The 21,013-nt window shown below is 44.9% G+C and overlaps 1 protein-coding gene across 4 annotated transcripts in view; it reads left to right on the top strand.

The window, feature by feature from the left end:
• RELN (reelin) overlaps positions 1-21,013 on the top strand; it is an 856,893-nt gene that overhangs the window by 656,677 nt on the left and 179,203 nt on the right. The gene's annotated exons all lie outside the window — the stretch shown is intronic.

The raw sequence follows: 21,013 nt of genomic DNA, 5'->3' as shown, positions 1-21,013 counted from the left end.
CTCAGAGACAATGTTTCCACTGTGCATTTTGCTGAAGCCTGGCAGTGCAGATCATTTATCAAACCAGATCCCTATCCTCATCACACATTATTAGATATATTTTATATATACATACACATTATATGTGATTATTAATAGAAACCTAAGGGGTAATTCCAAGTTGATCGCAGCAGGATTTTTGTTAGCAATTGGGCAAAACCATGTGCACTGCAGGGGAGGCAGATATAACATGTGCAGAGAGAGTTAGATTTGGGTGGGGTGTGTTCAATCTGCAATCTAATTTGCAGTGTAAAAATAAAGCAGCCAGTATTTACCCTGCACAGAAATAAAATAACCCACCCAAATCTAACTCTTTCTGCACATGTTATATCTGCCTCCCCTGCAGTGCACATGGTTTTGCCCAATTGCTATCAAAAATCCTGCTGCGATCAACTTGGAATTACCCCCCTAGAGGAATGCACGCTACATTCTTAGTGCTGAATTGTATTTTCTGTGTTGTCATTGTCTCCCAATTTTCTCCCATGGTTTGAAAACATTTCAAAATCTAAAGGTGAAATTGTGCTTTATTTGGTTAGACAAGCTGTTATCTCTACACCCTGATCAAATTTTTATTGAGTTTATAATGAATTCCCGTTTGTGAATTTCCAGGGGTAGACTGCAATGTAATTTTAATGAGTTAGCCACCAGTACATGGTCCTTACATAATTGGTGAATATACAGATTATGAATAATTTACAAGTGGAATTATTAAAGAGATCAGATGTTTACAGGGGAGCTTTCAAAGATCGTTTCCTCCATTCTAAAAATAGGACAGGGATCTAAGAAGCAGGGGCGGATCTAGAGTTTTTCATTGGAGTGAGGGTTTGGGGATTCTATTAATATCATATACTAACACATAGAGGAATAGCTAGGCATTTAGTGCCCTGACAAATATTGATTGTTAACACCCTACTACAAAAATGTATCAAATTAATTATTTTGGAATACAAGTTACAATTTCCGGTATGAGCCTTAGCACATTATGCACACACATAATCAAGGCATATAAGGACAATCAGAGTCAATTCTTATTAGTATTTGTTGAAAGATGAATACAGAGTTCATACCAGTATATTATATACACATACACATGTGGTTGCCCACACATACACATACAAACACACATACATATACACACTATATGGACAAAAGTATTTTGGCGTGCCTGTTAATTTTTGGATTCCGGTGTTTCAATTAGCCGTGTTGCCACAGGTGTATAAAATCAAGCACCTATCCATGCAGTCTCCATTTCCAAACATTTGTGATATAAAATGTGTCAGTGACTTCAAGCGTGGTACTGTGATAGGATGATGCCACCTTTGCAATAAGTCAGTTTGTGAAATTTCCTCCCTGATGGATATTCCATGGTCAAGTGTAAGTGCTATTATTCGAAAGTGGAAGCATTTAGGAGTCATAGCAACTCTGCCATGAAGCGGGAGACCACGTAAAATCACAGAGCGGGGTCAACCACTGCTAAGCAGCATGGTGCGTAAAAGTCGCCAACACTCTGCTGATTCCATAGCTGAAGAGTTCCAAACTTCCACTGGCTTTAATGTAAGCACAAAAACCGTGCAGCGAGAGCTTGATGGAATAAGTTTTGATGGCCGAGCAGCTGCATGTAAACCTCACATCACCTCCAATGCTAAGCGTCAGTGGAGTGGTGTAAAGCACACCGACACTGGATTGGGCAGCAGTGGAAACATGTTCTATGAGTGACGAATCACGCTTCTCTGGCAGTCAGATGGGCGAATCTGGGTTTGGCGGAGACCTGCCTGATTGCATTATGCCAACTGTGAAGTCTGGTGGAGAAGAGATAATGGTATGGGGCTTACTTTCAGGGTTTACGCTAGGCCCCTTATCTCCAATGAAGGGCAATCTTAATGCTGCAGCATACCAAGACATTTTGAACAATGCTATGCTTCCAACTTTGTGGTAACAGTTTGGGGAAGGCCCTTTTTTGTTCCAACTGTGCCTCAGAACACAAAGCAGGGACTATAAAGACATGGTTTGATGAGTTCAGTGTGGAAGAACTGGACTGGCCCGCACAGAGCCCTGACCTTAACCACATTAAGAACCTTTTGAATGAACTAGAATGGAAGATTGTCTAACATCAGGTGCCTGACCTCAGAAATACTCTACAGAATGGAGGGGCACAACTTTCCACAGAAACACTCCAAAATCCTGTGGAAAGTCTTCCAAGAAGAGTGCAAGCTTTTACAAAGAGGGGCCAACTCCATATTAAGGTATATGCATTCAAATGCAATGTCATTACAGTCTCTGTTAGTGTAATGGCCAGACATTCAAATACTTTGTACATATAGTGTGTGTGTGTGTGTGTGTGTGTGTGTGTGTGTGTGTGTGTGTTAATGTCTATAGGAGGCGCTACTTTGAATCAGAATAGTTCCTAGAATTGACTCTTATAAAATGCTTAGACACCCTTGACTTAAAATACGTTGGGAATATATTTATTTTCACTGTATTTCCACAAATATGGATTTTACATCAACAATTCAGTCACAATATAAATTACATACATTTTTGTTAAAATGACATTTGTAAAATTTACTCATATAGTGGTGTACAGTACCTCACCACTTTGTTGTGGTCATTATTCTTTAAATCCAGGAGTAGTCCATTATCCAATACCCTACACGTTTCGCCTCAAAGAGACTTCTTCAGCGCTGAAAGACAACAACTTCAAATATTTTTGTGTACCATGATCAGACGATTCCTTTCAATTTTAACGGGCTTGTTATGTTTAACCGTATAGGTGATGAGGTCAGTTGTAATGTATTTTGAAGAGAAAATTACACCTTTATGAAGGGTAGTAGACCTAAGATACAGAAGTTCGCTTTCGTTAGAGTATGTTTGCCACAGTATATGCTTCCTGTTCTTGCTGGAGCACACCATACTCCACCTTCACTTGTGGAAATGAGTGAGAATATACATATGGGCCGGATGTAATGCCGCCCAAGTTCTGAGGCCGTGCAGGATGATGGACATTTTTTTAAAGGGGCAATCACTTACAAGGCATGGTTTTGCCTTGTAAGTGATTGCCCTTTTAAAACAAGTCTTACCGCATTCAGATCGCAAATGCCGGATCCCACCCGGTAAAAGAAACGTGTCCTTACCGGGTGGGATCCGGCATTTGCGCTCCTTTGCTGGCTTTCCGAACCAGCAATATACCGGGTCGGTTGCCATAGCAGCAGGGGGGGGGGGGCGCAGCAGCAGCAGGAGCGGGGGTGGAGGAGGCGCTGGGAGATGAGCTCATCTCCTGCGCCGCCTCTCCCTATGCTGTGAAATGGAACTGTGTCGCATCGACACGGCTCCCATTCACACTGCACCTGACCCGGTATTCAGCCCGGGTATAATCCTTCTTTTCTCTAACGTCCTAGTGGATGCTGGGGACTCCGTCAGGACCATGGGGAACAGCGGGCTCCGCAGGAGACAGGGCACATCTAAAAAGCTTTTTAGGTCACATGGTGTGTACTGGCTCCTCCCCCTATGACCCTCCTCCAAGCCTCAGTTAGGTTTTTGTGCCCGTCCGAGAAGGGTGCAAACTGGATGGCTCTCTTAAGGAGCTGTTTAGTAAAGTTTTTTTTTAGGTTTCTAATCAGTGATTCCTGCTGGCGACAGGATCACTGCAACGAGGGACTTAGGGGAGAGACTTGCAACTCACCTGCGTGCAGGAGGATTGAAGTTTTAGGCTACTGGACACTGAGCTCCAGAGGGAGTCGGAACACAGGTCAGCCTGGGGTTCGTCCCGGAGCCGCGCCGCCGATCCCCCTTACAGACGCTGAAGAAAGACGGCGGAACGGAGGTCCGGAAACAGGCGGCAGAAGACTTCACAGTCTTCAGAGAGGTAGCGCACAGCACTGCAGCTGTGCGCCATTGTTGCTACACGGCTCACTGACACGGTCACGGAGGGTGCAGGGCGCTGCTGGGGGCGCCCTGGGCAGCAATATAAATACCTATTTGGCAAATAAATACATCACATATAGCCATTAAGGCTATATGTATGTATTTAACCCAGGCCAGTTTTCCTAATAACCGGGAGAAAAGCCCGCCGTGAAAGGGGCGGAGCTTATTCTCCTCAGCACTCAGCGCCATTTTCCTGACCAGCTCCGCTGGTGAGGAAGGCTCCCACTCTCCCCTGCACTACAGAAACAGGGTTAAAGAGAAGGGGGGCATAAATTGGCGATATAATTATATATTAAGAGCCCATATATAGAAACAACACCTTCTAGGGTTGTTATATAGATTATGGCGCTTTTGGTGTGTGCTGGCAAACTCTCCCTCTGTCTCCCCAAAGGGCTAGTGGGTCCTGTCCTCTATCAGAGCATTCCCTGTATGTGTGTGCTGTAGGTCGGTACGTGTGTGTCGACATGTATGAGGAAAATGTTGGTGAGGAGACGGAGAAAATTGCCTGTAATGGTGATGTCACTCTCTAGGGAGTCGACACCAGAATGGATGGCTTACTTATGGAATTACGTGATAATGTCAACACGCTGCAAGCCGGTTGACGACATGAGACAGCCGGCGGACAAATTAGTATCGGTCCAGGCGTCTCAGACACCGTCAGGGGCTTGTAAAAACGCCCATTTACCTCAGTCGGTCGACAGACACTGACACGGACACTGACCCCAGTGTCGACGGTGAAGAAACAAACGTATTTTTCCTTTAGGGCCACAAGTTACATGTTAAGGGCAATGAAGGAGGTGTTACGTATTTCTGATACCACAAGTACCACAAATAAGGGTATTTTGTAGGGTGGGAATAAACTACTTGTAGTTTTGCCTGAATCAGATAAATTAAATGAAGTGTGTGATGATACGTGGGGTTCCTCCGACAGAAAGTTATGGGCGGTATACCCTTTTTCCCGCCAGTAGTAAGGGCGAGTTGGAAAACACACCTTAGGGTGGACAAGGCGCTCACACGCTTATAAAAAACATGGCGTTACCGTTTCCAGATACGGCCGCCCTCAAGGAGCCAGCTGATAGGAAGCTGGAAAATATCATAACAGTATATACACACATACTGGTGTTATACTACGACCAGCAATCGCCTCAGCCTGGATGTGCAGCGCTGAGGGGGCTTGGTCGGATTTCCTGACTGAAAATTTTGATACCCTTGACAGGGACAGGATTTTATTGTCTATAGAGCATTTTAAGGATGCATTTCTATATATGTGTGATGCGCAGAGGCATATTTGCATTCTGGCATCAAGAGTAAATGTGATGTACATATCTGCCAGACGAAGACACGACAGTGGTCAGGTGAGGCAGATTCCAGACGGCATATGGAAGTATTGCCGTATAAAGGGGCGGTCCATTGGACCTGGTGGCCATGGCAACAGCTGAAAAATCCACCTTTTGTTACCCCGAGTCACATATTGGCAGAAAAGGACACAGTCTTTTCAGTCTCAGTCCTTTCGTCCCCATACGGGCAGGCGGGCGAAGGCCAGTCATATCTGCCCAGGGGGAGAGGAAAGGGAAGAAGACTGCAGCAAGCAGCTCATTCCCAGGAACAGAAGCTCCTCACGGCTTCTGCCAAGTCCGCAGCATAACGCTGGGGCCGTACAAGCGGACTCAGGTGCGGTAGGGGGTCATCTCAAGAGTTTCAGCAACACTCGCAAGGGAACTCCGGGATCCTACATGTAATATCCCAGGTGTACATTGGAAATTCGAGACGTCTCCCCCTCACACAATTCACAGGCTGTATTCCCAGCAGGTGATAATCAAAGTACCCTTCTTACAACAAGGAAGGGGGTAGTATTCCACACTATATTGTGGTACTGAAGCCAACCGGCTCGGTGAGATCTGAAATATTTGAACACTTACATACAAGCGTTCAAATCAAGATGGAGTCACTCGGAGCAGTGATAGCGAACCAGGAAGAAGGGGACGATATGATGTCACTGGATATCAGGGACGTTTACCTACAGGTCCAAATTTGCCCTTCTCACCAAGGGTACTTCAGGTTCCTGGTACAGAACTGTCACTATCAGTTCAGACGCTGCCGTTTGGATTGTCCACGGCGCCCCGGGTCTTTACCAAGGTAATGGCCGGAATGATGATTTTTCTTAAAAGAAACATGGACGCTTTCCTGATAAGGGCAAGGTCCAGAGAACAGTTGGAGGTCGGAGTAGCACTATCTTAAGTAGTTCTACGACAGCACGAGTGGATTCTAAATATTCCAAAATCGCAGCTTTTTCCGACGACACGTCTACTGTTCCTAGGGAAGATTCTGGACACAGTCCAGAAAAACGTGTTTCTCCCAGTGGAGAAAACCAGGGAGTTATCCGAGCTAATCGGGATCCTCCTAAAACCAGGAAAAGTGTCAGTGCATCATTGCACAAGAGTCCTGGTAAAAATGGTGGCTTATTACGAAGCAATTCCATTCGGCAGATTTCCCGCAAGAACTCTTCAGTGGGATCTGCTGGACAAATGGTCCGGATCGCATCCTCAGATGCATCAGCGGATAACCCTATATCCAAGGAAAAGGGTGTCTCTCCTGTGGTGATTACAGAGTGCTCATCTTCTAGAGGGCCGCAGATTCGGCATTCAGGATTGGATGCCGGTGACCACGGAGGCCAGCCTGAGAGGCTGGGGAACAGTCACACAGGGAAAAAATTTCCAGGGAAGTGTGATTAAGTCTGGAGAATTCTCTCCGCATAAATAAGCTTAGAGCAAATTTATAATGCTCTAAACTTAGCTAGACCTCTGCTTCAAGGTCAGCCGATATTGATCCAGTGGGATAACATCACGGCAGTCGCCCACGTAAACAGAAGGGCGGCACAAGAAGCAGGAGGGCAGTGAAAACTGCAAGGATTTTTCGCTAGGCGGAAAATCATGTGATAGCACTGTCAGCAGTGTTCTTTCCGGGAGTGGACGACTGGGAAGCAGACTTCCTCAGCAGGCATGACCTCCACCCGGGAGAGTGGAAACTTCATAGGGAAGTTTTTCAACATGATTGTGGACCGTTGGCAAAGACCAAAGGTGGACATGATGGCGTCCCGCCCGAACAAAAAACGGGACAGGTATTCCGCCAGGTCATGAGACCTTCAGGCGATAGCTGTGGATGTTCTGGTAACACCGTGGGTGTACCAGTCTGTGTATGTGTTCCCTCCTCTGTTTCTCATAACCAGGGTATTGAGAATTATAAGACATAGAGGAGTATGAACTATACTAGTGGCTCCGGATTGGCCAAGAGGGACTTGGTACCCGGAACTTCAAGAAATGCTCACAGAGGACTAAGGGCCTGGGGAGCTAAGAAGGGACTTGATTCAGCAAGTACCATGTCTATTCCAAGACTTACCGCGGCTGCGTTTGACGGCATGGCGGTTGAATGCCGGATCCTGAGGGGAAAAGGCATTCCATAAGAGGTCATACCTACCCTGGTCAAAGCCAGGAAGGAGGTGACCGCACAACGTCATCATCACATGTGGTGAAAATATGTTGCGTGGGTGAGGCCAGGAAGGCTCCACGACGGAAATTCAACTAGGTCGATTTCTACACTTCCTGAAAACAGGAGTGTTTTGGACCTCAAATTGGGGTTCATTAACATTTAAATTTCGGCCCTGTAGATTTTCTTCCAGAAAGAATTGACTTCAGTTCCTGAAGTCCAGATTGTAAAGGATGTATTGCATATACAGCTTTTTTGTGCCCCTAGGGGCACCGTGAGATCTCAACATAGTGTTGGGATTTCTTAAAATCATATTGGTTTGAACCGCTCAAATCTGTGGATTTGAAATATCTCACATGGAAAGTGACCATGCTGTTGACAAATATCTCACATGGGAAGTGACCATGTTGTTAGCCCTGGCCTCGGCCAGGCGATTGTCAGAATGGGCGGCTTTGTCTTACAAAAGCCCATATTAAAATTTTCCATTTGAACAGGACAGAACTGGGACTCGTCTCCAGTTTCTTCATAAAGGGGTGTCAGCGTTTTCACCTGAAACAACCTCTTGTGGTGCCTGCGGCTACTAGGGACTTGGAGGACTCCAAGTTACTAGACGTGGTCAGGGCCCTAAAAATATATATATATATATATATAGTTAGGACGGCTGGAGTCAGAAAGTCTGACTTGCTGTTTATACTGTATACACCCAACAAGCTGGGTGCTCATGCTTCTAAGCAGTCTAGTGCACGCTGGATTTGTAGTACAATTCAGCTTGCACATTCTGTGGCAGGCCTGCCACAGACGAAATATTTAGATGCCCATTCCACAAGGAAGGTGGGCTCATCCTGGGCGGCTGCCCGAGGAGTCTCGGCATTACAACTTTGCCGAGCAGCTACGTGGTCAGGGGAGAACACGTTTGTAAAATTTTACAAATTTTGATACTCTGGCTAAGGAGGACCTGGAGTTCTCTCATTCGGTGCTGCAGAGTCATCCGCACTCTCCCGCCCGTTTGGGAGCTTTGGTATAATCCCCATGGTCCTGACGGAGTCCCCAGCATCCACTAGGACGTTAGAGAAAATAAGAATTTACTTACCGATAATTCTATTTCTCGTAGTCCGTAGTGGATGCTGGGCGCCCATCCCAAGTGCGGATTGTCTGCAATGCTTGTACATAGTTATTGTTACAAAAATCGGGTTATTACTATTGTTGTGAGCCATCTTTTCGGAGGCTACTTCGTTTTGTTATCATACTGTTAACTGGGTTCAGATCACAAGTTGTACGGTGTGATTGGTGTGGCTGGTATGAGTCTTACCCGGGATTCAAGATCCTTCCTTATTGTGTACGCTCGTCCGGGCACAGTACCTAACTGAGGCTTGGAGGAGGGTCATAGGGGGAGGAGCCAGTACACACCATGTGACCTAAAAAGCTTTTTAGATGTGCCCTGTCTCCTGCGGAGCCCGCTGTTCCCCATGGTCCTGACGGAGTCCCCAGCATCCACTACGGACTACGAGAAATAGAATTATCGGTAAGTAAATTCTTATTTTATACCGGGTTGAATTACCGGGTCAGACGACCCGCTAATTCTTGGAAAGTGCTTTCACATCGCACACTGACCCGTGTCGACACGGCAATATGCCGTGTGGATACCGGGTTATTTGTGCGATGTGAAAGGGGTATCAGAGTTGGCTGCTGAACTCTCCTATTAAGTAGAGAGTTACAGTTTTCATGTGATACTAGGTTGTTAATCAAAAGTCAAAGATGAATTGGATTCTGGAACTCCCAAGTCAGAGGGCAGGTGACCTGATTGCTGTTGTTAGGTTCCTCTGATACACTTTCTATACAGTAAGTATGTCTACACAGAAATGGAAAGTTTTGTCAGGACAAGGTTTTCCATGACATATTAAGTCCTCATGAGACTTTCAGTAGATTGTCAATCTAAAGGTACAAATAATTATGATAAAACTATTAGCAGGAAAATGCCACTTAATCTGACAGAACCTATAGTTTACACCCCCTTTTGTCTTTGTTTGCATCTAAAGGAAGAAACCCAGTGGGGGGTAATCAGACTACAAGTGTATTTGGCCTCACCACTCAGGTGTGAGTAGACCTACAGTAGGCAGAATTAAGAAGATAATCTTTCATGTGGTTTATGATGTAAGAATTGATATTTCAATGATAGCTGGAATCTTAAAAAGTCAGAAAAAATAAGTAGGTCGAAGAGTATCTCCAGTGCGATTTGTACATCACTCAGACATGTCTTTCTCGAGATACAAAGTATCTGTCCAATTCTGCATCACAATGCATCATATTTATACTCATATTGCAGCTAAAATCACAAGATTAGTGTGAGCCAACCACGTTAGTCATTCCGCATGGAAAATTATGGACACTTGTTTGAATTTAAGGTAAATGTGACTTGAGTCGTTTGGGGAGTGTCCCCAAGGCCATAGAGAGCACGGCTGGGCGCAGGTACTTTCTGGAGGCATGGCCTAGTTGCAGGAGGCATGACCACGCCCCTTTGAAAAATATAGAAAAAAGTACTATATGTGCTGCAAGCAAATCCAGTAGGGGGACACGCAATCAGTGTGATTGCTACCCCCACCCACACAGGCAAAGTGCATAGATTCACTGCAGCCCAGCACACAGCAACATATGAGAAGAGCTGCCGCTGGCAGATAAGATGGGTGGGTGTGCGGAAGGGGGAAGCGGCAGACCTGGGCCCCTCCAGCAGGTCGTGGTAAATAGTACCTGCTCCCCCGATCTCTACACCACTGAGTGTCCCAGATCTAATTAACTAATCATCCGGTCAATAGAGACCTGGATTACATCATCCTTGGTGTTATAAACTGCCCAGGCATTTTATTAGCAGAGCTTGTTCAGTGTTCAACCCTTGGGAATCAAACTTTTTGATAGGCTGTTCCATCATTTTTCGCTGTGTCCCTCAGCACTTTTTTCTGGATGTTATCTATAAGTTATTTCCTACTTTATTTGGAAATTGCAAACCTGTTTATGAACTATGTAATTGGTTTTGTTTGTAACACATCTTTCTCATTCAGCCACTAGGGGACACTGGAAGTAGATGATGACACTGGTGTATAGATGGTGGCTATAGGGTGCTGGCTCTTTAAATGTATTAAGAAGTGTAAAGGCTCCGCCCCCTCTATTCCCCATCAGCCCTCAGTATTTAGAAATGTGCCGTGGGAGCCGCACACTTATACTGGGTATCCAGCCTCATTCCTTTTTATTGATTTGTTTTTATTTTATCTTATTTTACTATTACTTTTACTTTTCTCTGGGAACAGAGCACATAATATTGTTGCCTCAGGAGAGCCCTTCGCCACATATAACAGAAGTGGACTCCGGGTCTCAAGTGTAGAGCCCTTAGACACTTATAAGAGAAGTGGGGTACGGGACTCAAGTATTCTGCAGTAGCAGAAGAATGGCTATCAGGGTTTATCAGAGAAGTTCCTGCCGTAGCCCCCATTGCTGGCTGGATTCCTGAGGCACTCTAAGGTGGGTGAACAGTGGCCATATGCGCCCCCCCCCCCATTCCCCTGATCACCAGTAGCAGGAACAGTAGAGAAGCCGCAGTCTGCACCACATTTATTTATTTATTTATTCTATATTTCTGAGGTCAGGCACCTGATGTTAGACATTCTTCCATTCTACTTCATTCCAAAGGTTCTTAATGTGGTTGAGGTCAGTGCTCTGTGCGGGCCAGTCCAGTTCTTCCACACCGAACTCATCAAACCATGTCTTTATAGTCCCTGCTTTGTGTTCTGAGGCACAGTTGGAACAAAAAGGGCCTTCCCCAAACTGTTGCCACAAAGTTGGAAGCATAGCATTGTTCAAAATGTCTTGGTATGCTGCAGTATTCAGATTGCCCTTCATTGGAGATAAGGGGCCTAGCGTAAACCCTGAAAGTAAGCCCCATACCATTATCTCTTCTCCACCAGACTTCACAGTTGGCATAATGCAGTCAGGCAGGTAATGTCTACCGGCATCCGCCAAACCCAGATTCGCCCATCTGACTGCCAAACAGAGAAGCGTGATTCATCACTCATAGAACATGTTTCCACTGCTGCTCAATCCAGTGTCGGTGTACTTTACACCACTCCACTGATGCTTAGCATTGGAGGTGATGTGAGGTTTACATGCAGCTGCTCGGCCATCAAAACTTATTCCATCAAGCTCTCGCTGCACAGTTTTTGTGCTTACTTTAAAGCCAGTGGTAGTTTGGAACTCTTCAGCAGAGTGTTGGCGACTTTTACGCACCATGCTGCTTAGCAGTCATTGACCCCACTCTGTGAGATGCCATGAAGTGGGAGACCACGTAAAATCACAGAGATGGAGCTCTTCACCTTGAAGTGTTCAGTGCTCTGGTTCGGTGGTGGGGTTGTCCACCAGTGTAACTCATGCGTCCAGCATAAATTACCAGCTCCCACAGTATGTGTCCAGGACACGGAATCTGCAGCCCGAAACAGTGGATGTTCTAATGGTCTTCTGGCCTATACAACCTAGTCTACCTGTTTCCACCTTTTCCACTTCTTCCTCGAGTCCTCAAGAAAATCAAGTGAGAATTGACCACAGTGATTCTGGTAGCACCAGATTGGCCTCAGAGGGCCTGCTCCTCGGACATGCACTCTCTAATGGTGGATGATCTGTGACCACTACCTCTATGTCTGTATCTATTACACCAATTTCCTGCGGCTACGTTTAACGGGGTGGCTGTTGAGGACACCATCTTAAGCCGTCAAGGGATTCTGGATGCAGTTATTTCCATACGGGCTAGAAAACCAGTTACAGCAGCTCATCACTATCGCACATGGCGATCTTATGTGGCCTGGAGAGAACATCGGAGGTTTACAACAGGGTCTTTTCACCTGTCCCAATTTCTTTTTTTTCCTCAAGCAGGATTAGATTCAGCACTCCGTCTGTGGTGTCTGAAGGTACATGTTTCCGCATTGTCAGTATCCTTCAAGCGCAGATTGACTCTCCTTCCAAAAGTGCAGACCTTCTTACAAGGAGTTTTCAGAGTACAGCCTCCATTTGTACCGCGCATGGCACCATGGGATTTGAATCTCGTGCTTGACTTCCTATAGTCAGGGTTCTTTGAGCCTCTGGAATATGGGGACCTGTAATACCTTTTATGGAAGATGGTGTGTTTTACTAGCCTTGGCTTTGGCTCAGAGGGTTCTGAGTTAAGTGATTCATACTGTAACCCATCCTACCTTATCTTCCACAAGGATAGGGCAGTATTGAGGACACATTTGTTTTTTCTTCCAAAAGTCATTTTGGGTTTTCTTATCATTCAGCCTATTGTGGTCCCATCTTTACAGGATTATTCTTGTGTGCCTTCTACCCTTGATGTGGTTCACGCTTTGAACATTCATGTGGCCCGAACAGCACCTTTAGGTAAATCTGATGCTTTATTCATTCTTATGATGCACCTCGTAGTCTTTGGCACGATGGATTCAATTGATAATTCATCAGGCTTGCCTTAGCAAGGCGCAATGACCTCCGCTGTCGATTTTGGCTCACTCCTGACGTTCTGTAGGGGCATCGTGGGCTGCTAGTCGTGAGCCACTAAGCCTCAATTCTGCCGAGCTGCAACTTCGTCTTGGATTTATACTGTAAGTCCTATAAATATCACACAATTGCGGCTCCAGCTTTTGGATTTGGCAGTTTTGTTTATCAGGTTCCTCAGCGCTCTCCTGCCCAGGTGGGAAACTTTGGGACATCCCCAGTGTCATCATCTACTTCCAGTGTCCTCTAGTGGCTGAATGAGAAAATGCGATTTTGGTACTTACCGATAAATCCTTTTCACTCATGCCACAGGGGACACTGGAGGCCCGCCCAGCGCAGTTTTTCCCTGCCTTAATCATTGTTCAAGTCGATGGTTTGTATTGTGTTGTTGTGTGTGTTTCTCCCCTCTGAGGGCTGATGGGGGATAGAGGGGGAGGAGCCATTACACTTTTTAATAAATTTAAAGTGCCAGCTCCCTATTGCCACCTCCAGTGTAGACATACTCCAGTGTCATCATCTACTTCCAGTGTCCCCTGTGGCATCAGAGAAAGGAATTATTGGTAAGTACCAAAATCCAATTTTCTTCATAAGCATTGTACTTATTTGTAAATAAAGTATTCATTGTTAGCCTTTCATATATGCTCCAGAAGCCAGTCTTTTTGAGGAGCAGATTAGACTGCTAGGGTTACACTATAACATTATCAACTGGTAGAAGCAAGGGGCGACCAAGTACCTGTGTGGGACTTGTGTCGCCAGGCCTGCGCACAATTGTTATATGCAGCACTATGGAACCGGTGGCCCCTTTGAATAGTTACCATCGGTGGTGGCAGTATATGGTTTTGGGCAATGTCTAGTTGTTCAAATTACGCCGCTTTGACCATAAAGTGCTAAACCATCGACCAGTCAAGGAGTCTTCCTGATAATATATATATATATGTGTATGTATATGTATATGTATATGTGTGTATATATATATATATATATATATACACACACACACACACACACACACACACACAGAGTATAATCTCTGATGCACACGCAAGGGCATATAGTACAGTCAGTTAAATAGAAACAGTAATTAATTAATATGCGTACTTTGAAATTAATACTGAATGTTGCTTATTACTAAAACTGCATGCTAGCTATTGGTTTTGTTTAATCTGTCCTGTTTCACTATTACCTAAATGTAATAGCCTGGCAGGGCACTATTTTAGTAATAGGGTTAAGGTTGGTATTTTATGACGTACTTGTTATTATTATTATTATTATTATTATTATTATTATCCTTTATTTATATGGCGCCACAAGGGTTCCGCAGCGCCCAATTACAGAGTACATAAGCACATAATCAAAACAGGAAAACAGTGACTTACAGTTGAAGACAATATAGGACAAGTACAGGGTAACTAAGCATAACTACACCAGTGAATGAAAGAGATAAGTTCCAGGTGGCCAAAAACTGCGAGATTTGGGCAGTTGAGGATTATTAAAGTAGGAAAAGGATAAGCACATGAGGAAAGAGGGCCCTGCTCGTGAGAGCTTACATTCTAAGGGGACGGGTAGACAGACAGGGGTGACACAGATGGGGTACATAGAGAGCGTGGAACAGAGGGTTAGGATGAGATTTGGCTGGGTTTGGTAAAGAAATATATATATATTGTTACTGACACTTCTAAGTGGACTTTTATAATGTAACAGTTTTTGGTTTAACCATCTGCTATATTTAATGGGATGGCAGACAACTTTCATAAACAAAACTGTTTCTTCTTGGCTATCCCTAGCACTAAGCTAATACAGTCAAACTGGCTATCAGATCAGCCAGCTGGTCCAGCATCAGGAACCAGCACATTTAGACGACTAAGCTCCACTATAGCTTTTTAATTGCCTGATTTTAAACTCATATTGTTTCTCCATGAGTCCGAGAGCTCTTTCCTTCCCTATACAAATCTGATAACTGCAAATGCTCTGTTTGACTTGTCTAACTGCACCCCAACCTACAATCTGTTGTCAGGAGTGAAAGCTGACTTTCTTTAAGCATGTGCTAATTACCATCCTTTGGCACATATAGCTCTCACTAGTGTCACCCTACTAGACAGCGCATACTCTGCGGGGAGTGCAAATTTCTATGATAGCAGGTCTGCATTTTGGGGATAATTCGGATGTTGTTGGAGTAGGTATCGCTTCTAAGGAAGCAGCAGCAATAGCTCTGTATGTAAATGCGGTAGGAAACATCTTTTAAAAGTAGACGCATCCTGCTACAGTAGTGATCCGAGCTGCATCCTAGGACGCAGCATCGGATCACTGCAACATCATCAGGCGTCTTGTGGCACCCATCGCAGATCCTTGTAAGAGGCCAGGAAATCTCTGTCCAACAACGGAGATCCTGGTCTCTTCCCACCCCATAAATGGTGACGACAAGACTCCGTTTACACAAATGGGGGCCGCCACTACTCCCTCTCCACCCCCAAATGGCATCAGACTGTTAATAACTGTGTCCTTTCTCACAGGACCTGTTCACATACGCTCAGAATGGGTATTGTAGATGCACAAAGTACCAGACATCGGTACTTTGCACAGCAGGACACAGGTCCTCCGGCGTCTTAATTAGCTCCTTTTTGTAGCAGACCAGGTCTATGTTCCACTGGAAAGCAGAATGGCGATAGCACCAAGAACCAGTAAGTCACATTCTTGTTTACCTCAATATAGTGGTGCATGGTCAGTGAACAGTGCAAACTCTCTTAGCACCAGGTAGTTCTGAAGGCCCTTGCATCTGCCTTTATTGCTAGACATTCGTTTTCTACTGTAGCAAACTTCTGTTCTCTGGGAAGCAGTTTATGGATTATGGATGCATTTTCCACACCCTTTCTAACCCGTAACTGAAGTTAATTTGTTGGAAGCTGGAAAATTGGCCAATCATAAGGATCTGGGCAGCTTTGAAAAGTTCCAAATTGTGATGGCTAGACAACTGTGTCAGAGCATCTGCAAAATGACAGATCTTGTGGGGTGTTCCCGGTATGCACGTGTTAGTACCTACCTAAAGTTGTTCAAGGAAGGACAACCAGTTAACAGTTTACAGGGTCATTGGCTCAATGATGTTTGTGAGAAGCGAAGCCTGGCCAGTCTGGTCCAGTCCCACATAAGAGCTACTGTAGCGCAAATTGCTGAAAAGATCAATGCTGGCTATTATAGAGAGATTGTGTATGGGGCTGCGTAGCCATCATAGAACAGTTAGAGAGTCCATGTCCACTGCCAAAAGCTCCTACAATGGGCATGTGAGTGCAGAACTGGCCCATGGAGCTATGTATGTAGGTGGCTCGGTCTGATGAATCAGGTTTTCTTTTCCACCATGTGGACGACCAGGTGCACATGCTTTGTTTATCTGGGGAAGAGATTCACCAGTATGCACTATGGGAAGAAGGCAAGCCTACATAGGCAATTTGATGCTTTGGGCAATGTTCTGCTGAGAAACCTTTGACATTCATTTGGATATTACTTTGACACATGCCACCTTTATGGCACCATTCCATGACGACAATGGCAAGATATTTGTGCCCACACTGCAAAAATTGTCCAGGAATAGTTTGAGGACAAACAGTTCAAGGTGTTGACTTGGCTTCCAAATTCCACAGATCTGAATCTGATCGAGCATCTGTGGGATGTGCTGCAAAAACTAGTCTGAGTCATAGAGGCCCCATCTCAGGACTTATTGGACTTTAGAGACCTGCTGCTAATGTCTTGGTGTCAGATACCACAGGATACCTTCAGAGGTCTTGTGGAGCCCAAGCCTTGACTGGTTAGAGATATTTTGTTGGGACAATGGCACCTACATAATATTAAATGGTTACAGATGATTGAGTGACAGAGATGCACTAAGCAAAGTATACATGCCAAAGCCTGCCTTGTAAGATCTACTTTAAGCAAAATCTACAAATACAGTTTTAGCTGTACAGGTGATCCATATCCATAAACCAACATTTTTTGTTCCATTACACAGTGATTGTCTTATTATCGTGTTTGTATTCCAGAATTTCACCTGATTTTTTTTCCAATTATTTATGTTGAACTGTAAACTTAATGAAAGTAAATGTTGCAGTCACTGCTTATCTTAGGGGCTAATTCAAACCAGTTCGCTCGCTAGGGTTTTTTTGTAGTCCTGCGTTCGCATAGTCGCCGCCCATAGGGGAGTGTATTTGTGCTTTGCAAGTGTGCGAACGCATGTGTAGCAGAGCAGTACAAACAGATCTTGTACAGTCTCTGCACAGCCCAGGACTTACTCAGCCGCTGCGAACACTTCAGACTGTCCGGGACCGGAATTGACGTCCGGAACCCTCCCTGCAAATGATTTGACACGTGTGCGTTTTTCCAAACACTCCCAAAAAATGGTCAGTTGACACCCACAAATGCCTTCTCCCTGTCAGTCTCCTTGCGAACGCCCGTGAGAACGGATCCTTCGCACAAACCCATCGCAGAGCGGCGATCCGCTTTGTACCCCCGCAACGCGCCTGCGTATTGCGGTGCACACGGATGCGCAGTTTAGACCTGATCGCCTGCTGTATGAAAACGCAGCCTAGCGATCAGGTCTGAATTAGCCCCTTGGTGCCACATTTTATGTAAACTCAACCCTAATGGATTCCTCTAGATGGGTTATTATATAACCATGCATTGGTTTCCTGTACAGCTGGAACACAGTACACAAAGTCTGCCAATTATTTAAACAATCCTAAATATTAGATAGTCTTGTTGTAAGAGCAGATTTCATATATTTCTATACAAACATGCCTGGGGCTTTATTGTCCATTTATCTATCCTATTAAAAATCATACAGGATGGGCTGTACCCAGAGATAAATATTTGCAACATTACTCATTGTAGTGGTATATATGATTAGCTAGGAAACTGTAAACATGACCTTGTTTATGACCTGAGTACTACAAGTTATAATTTTACAGATTTGTGAGCCGCACATGGGCCCTCATTCCGAGTTGATCGCTCGCTAGCTACTTTTTGCAGCCGTGCAAATGCATAGTCGCCGCCCACGGGGGAGTGTATTTTCACTTTGCAAGTGTGCGATCACATGTGCAGCCGAGTGGTACGAAAAAGGTTTTTGCAGTTTCTGAGTAGGTCGGAACTTACTCAGCCCTTGTGATCACTTCAGCCTGTCCGGTCCCGGAATTGACGTCAGACACCCGCCCTGCAAACACCTGGATACGCCTGCGTTTTCTCTACCACTCCCAGAAAACTGTCAGTTGACACCCATAAACGCTTTCTTCCTGTCAATCTCCTTGCGATCGGTTGTGCGAATGGATTCTTCGCTAGAAGCATTGCGCAGCAACGATGCTGTTTGTACCTGTACGACGCGCGTGCACATTGCGATGCATGCGCAGTTTTGGTGGTTTTTTTAAGTGATCGATGCGCTGCGATAATCGTCAGCAAGCGATCAACTCGGCATTACCCCCATGTTGAAGTGTTGGATCTGAAAGTGTTTTAGCAACACACGTACTGATGAATTTGCAGTGATCTAAACATGTTGCAGTCCAAACTGAGCGCACATTTCCTTACTACCTCTATTCAGCTGATGACTTCATGTGCCAATTAACCATCCTTATTTTCCTGCTGAATCAAGCACTATATTTACAATGAGTACACCAGGTATTCTGGGGTTGCCCTACAAAGAAACATCTAGCTCAGCAAGTCTTAATGTTCCAGAAAGAGTAAAGGTCGACAAGGTTGGGTTGTATAGCTTCATTTGGGTGGTCTTCAGTTTGCCGGTGGCCGGGCTCCCGACGACCAGCATACCGGCGCCGGAATCCCGACCGCCGGCATACCGACAGCTTTTCTCCCTCTTGGGGGTCCACGACCCCCCTGGAGGGAGAATAGATAGCGTGGCGCGCGTGGCGCGACACCGTGCCCACAGCGAGCCCGCAAGGGGCTCATTTGCGCTCGCCCAGCTGTCGGTATGCCGGTGGCCGGGATTCTGGCGCCGGTATGCTGGCCGCCGGGAGCCCGACCGCCGGCATAAGATACTGCACCCCTTCATTTAATAGTTTATTTCATGGGCAACACGTACCCATCCTGTCCATCGTGTTGCTCATTATTTTGTTGAAGTGTGTGTGTTGTACATATATATATATATATATATATATATAATATATATCATACAAGATCACTGCTGGTTCATGATGGAAATCGCAACCTATTACATATAACCCTATGTACAGTATAAGAAATCGTATCGCAGAAAAGGCTACATAGCATACTTGCAAAGTGACAACACTTAAGGGGTTTTGTTTAACTAGTGAATCTATTGTGAGGATTTCTAGTTCCAGAAGTGTTAAACAGTCCTGTGAAGATTATCAACGCCTCTCTTATTAACACATTCTCTGTGCAGCTTGTGACATAGCAGCTGGGCAGGTGTTATCACTCTGAAAGATTCTCAGCAGAGATTACATAAAGAAGTAATTCATCATTTATTTTTTTCTAAACCTTCACCATGTACCAAACTCAACCTTGAATTAGACATCTGATTGAGGAATATGTGCAAAACCTCTTGTTATATGTGCTAGTTTCAGCAGCCAAAATAACTGCAGCACAAAACATTCTCGCTGCTCATTGTGCTTTATCACTGGGGCTAATAGCCTTGCATCACACAGAGAACAAAAAGAGGCACAAAGTCCTGTTTTGTCAGATTTAGAAAAGACTGACTGGCTGAGCATGTTTTTTTTTTTTTTTATGCTAGCAATTTTCTTTTTTACTTCAGTTATTTCAACATTTTTAGTGATTTTTTTTACATATACTGTAGGAAGAACAAACCCAGACCCCCCCCCCCCCCCGCCCCACACTCACACACACACCCCAGACCACTGCCAGACTGGGGTATGAAGGGCCCACCAGGGAATACAGTGATATGGGCCCACATTTAGGGGTGTGGCCAGCCTCCAGAGGGAGTGTGACCAGCCTGCACAGAGGCTTGGCTAGCCATTAAAGTGTGCATGGTGTTGGCCCCTTTGTAAGTATACAGTATATACAGTGCATACTGCTAGTACATGCATGATAATGTACCAGAAAAATACAACAAAGTCGTGTTCAGTATAAAATAACATAACATATGTATAATGTATAATTCAGTCTGGATCCTGACCCCTAGAGGAGGTGGTGGACACTCTGGCAGTGGGGCCCATCGGGGTTCTCCCCAATGCTCCTATGGGCCAGTCTGACCCTATGGCAGCCCAAAGTACAGAAAAAGATAATGTAAAGGATAACCCAAATCTCTAGAATTCGGGTAATAGATCCCATACACAGGACCATCATCACAAATCATAGAGCCAATGACAGATGGTAACACCAGGGCCCTATAGAGCCAATGACAGATGGTAACACCAGGGCCCTATAGAGCCAATGACATATGGTAACACCAGGGCCCTATAGAGCCAATGATAGATGGTAACACCAAGGCCCTATAGAGCCAATGACAGATGGTAACACCAGGGCCCTATAGAGCCAATGACATATGGTAACACCAGGGCCCTATAGAGCCAATGACAGATGGTAACACCAGGGCCCTATAGAGCCAATGACATATGGTAACACCAGGGCCCTATAGAGCCAATGACAGATGGTAACACCAGGGCCCTATAGAGCCAATGACATATGGTAACACCAGGGCCCTATAGAACCAATGACAGATGGTAACACCAGGGCCCTATAGAGCCAATAACAGATGGTAACACCAGGGCCCTTCCTAGTAACAAGTTTTTAACAAATAGTCTCCAAATAATCATCTCTCATTAGTCCTCATTCAGAACTGCCATCAAGCAAAATTATTAACATGGGTATTAGAATAAAATATATGGTTATAACACTAATAGTAACAATATTCTAAAAACTGACAAATGTGTGAAGCTCCTTACAAAATTACAAGTTATAGACAGGGAGAAAATATAGGGTATAAGGAACATTTGTGTACCTATTAGAGGATATGGGAGGGATCTGCCCTCAAATAAAGTGTGTATTTCTCCAAAGTTAATACCTTACATTTTTAAAACAT

The sequence above is a fragment of the Pseudophryne corroboree genome, chromosome 6, assembly GCF_028390025.1.
Source record: "Pseudophryne corroboree isolate aPseCor3 chromosome 6, aPseCor3.hap2, whole genome shotgun sequence".
In the NCBI taxonomy this organism is placed as follows: domain Eukaryota; kingdom Metazoa; phylum Chordata; class Amphibia; order Anura; family Myobatrachidae; genus Pseudophryne; species Pseudophryne corroboree.
The sequence above is the reverse complement of the archived record's forward strand: the minus strand, read 5'-3'. Positions and strand labels throughout refer to the sequence as shown.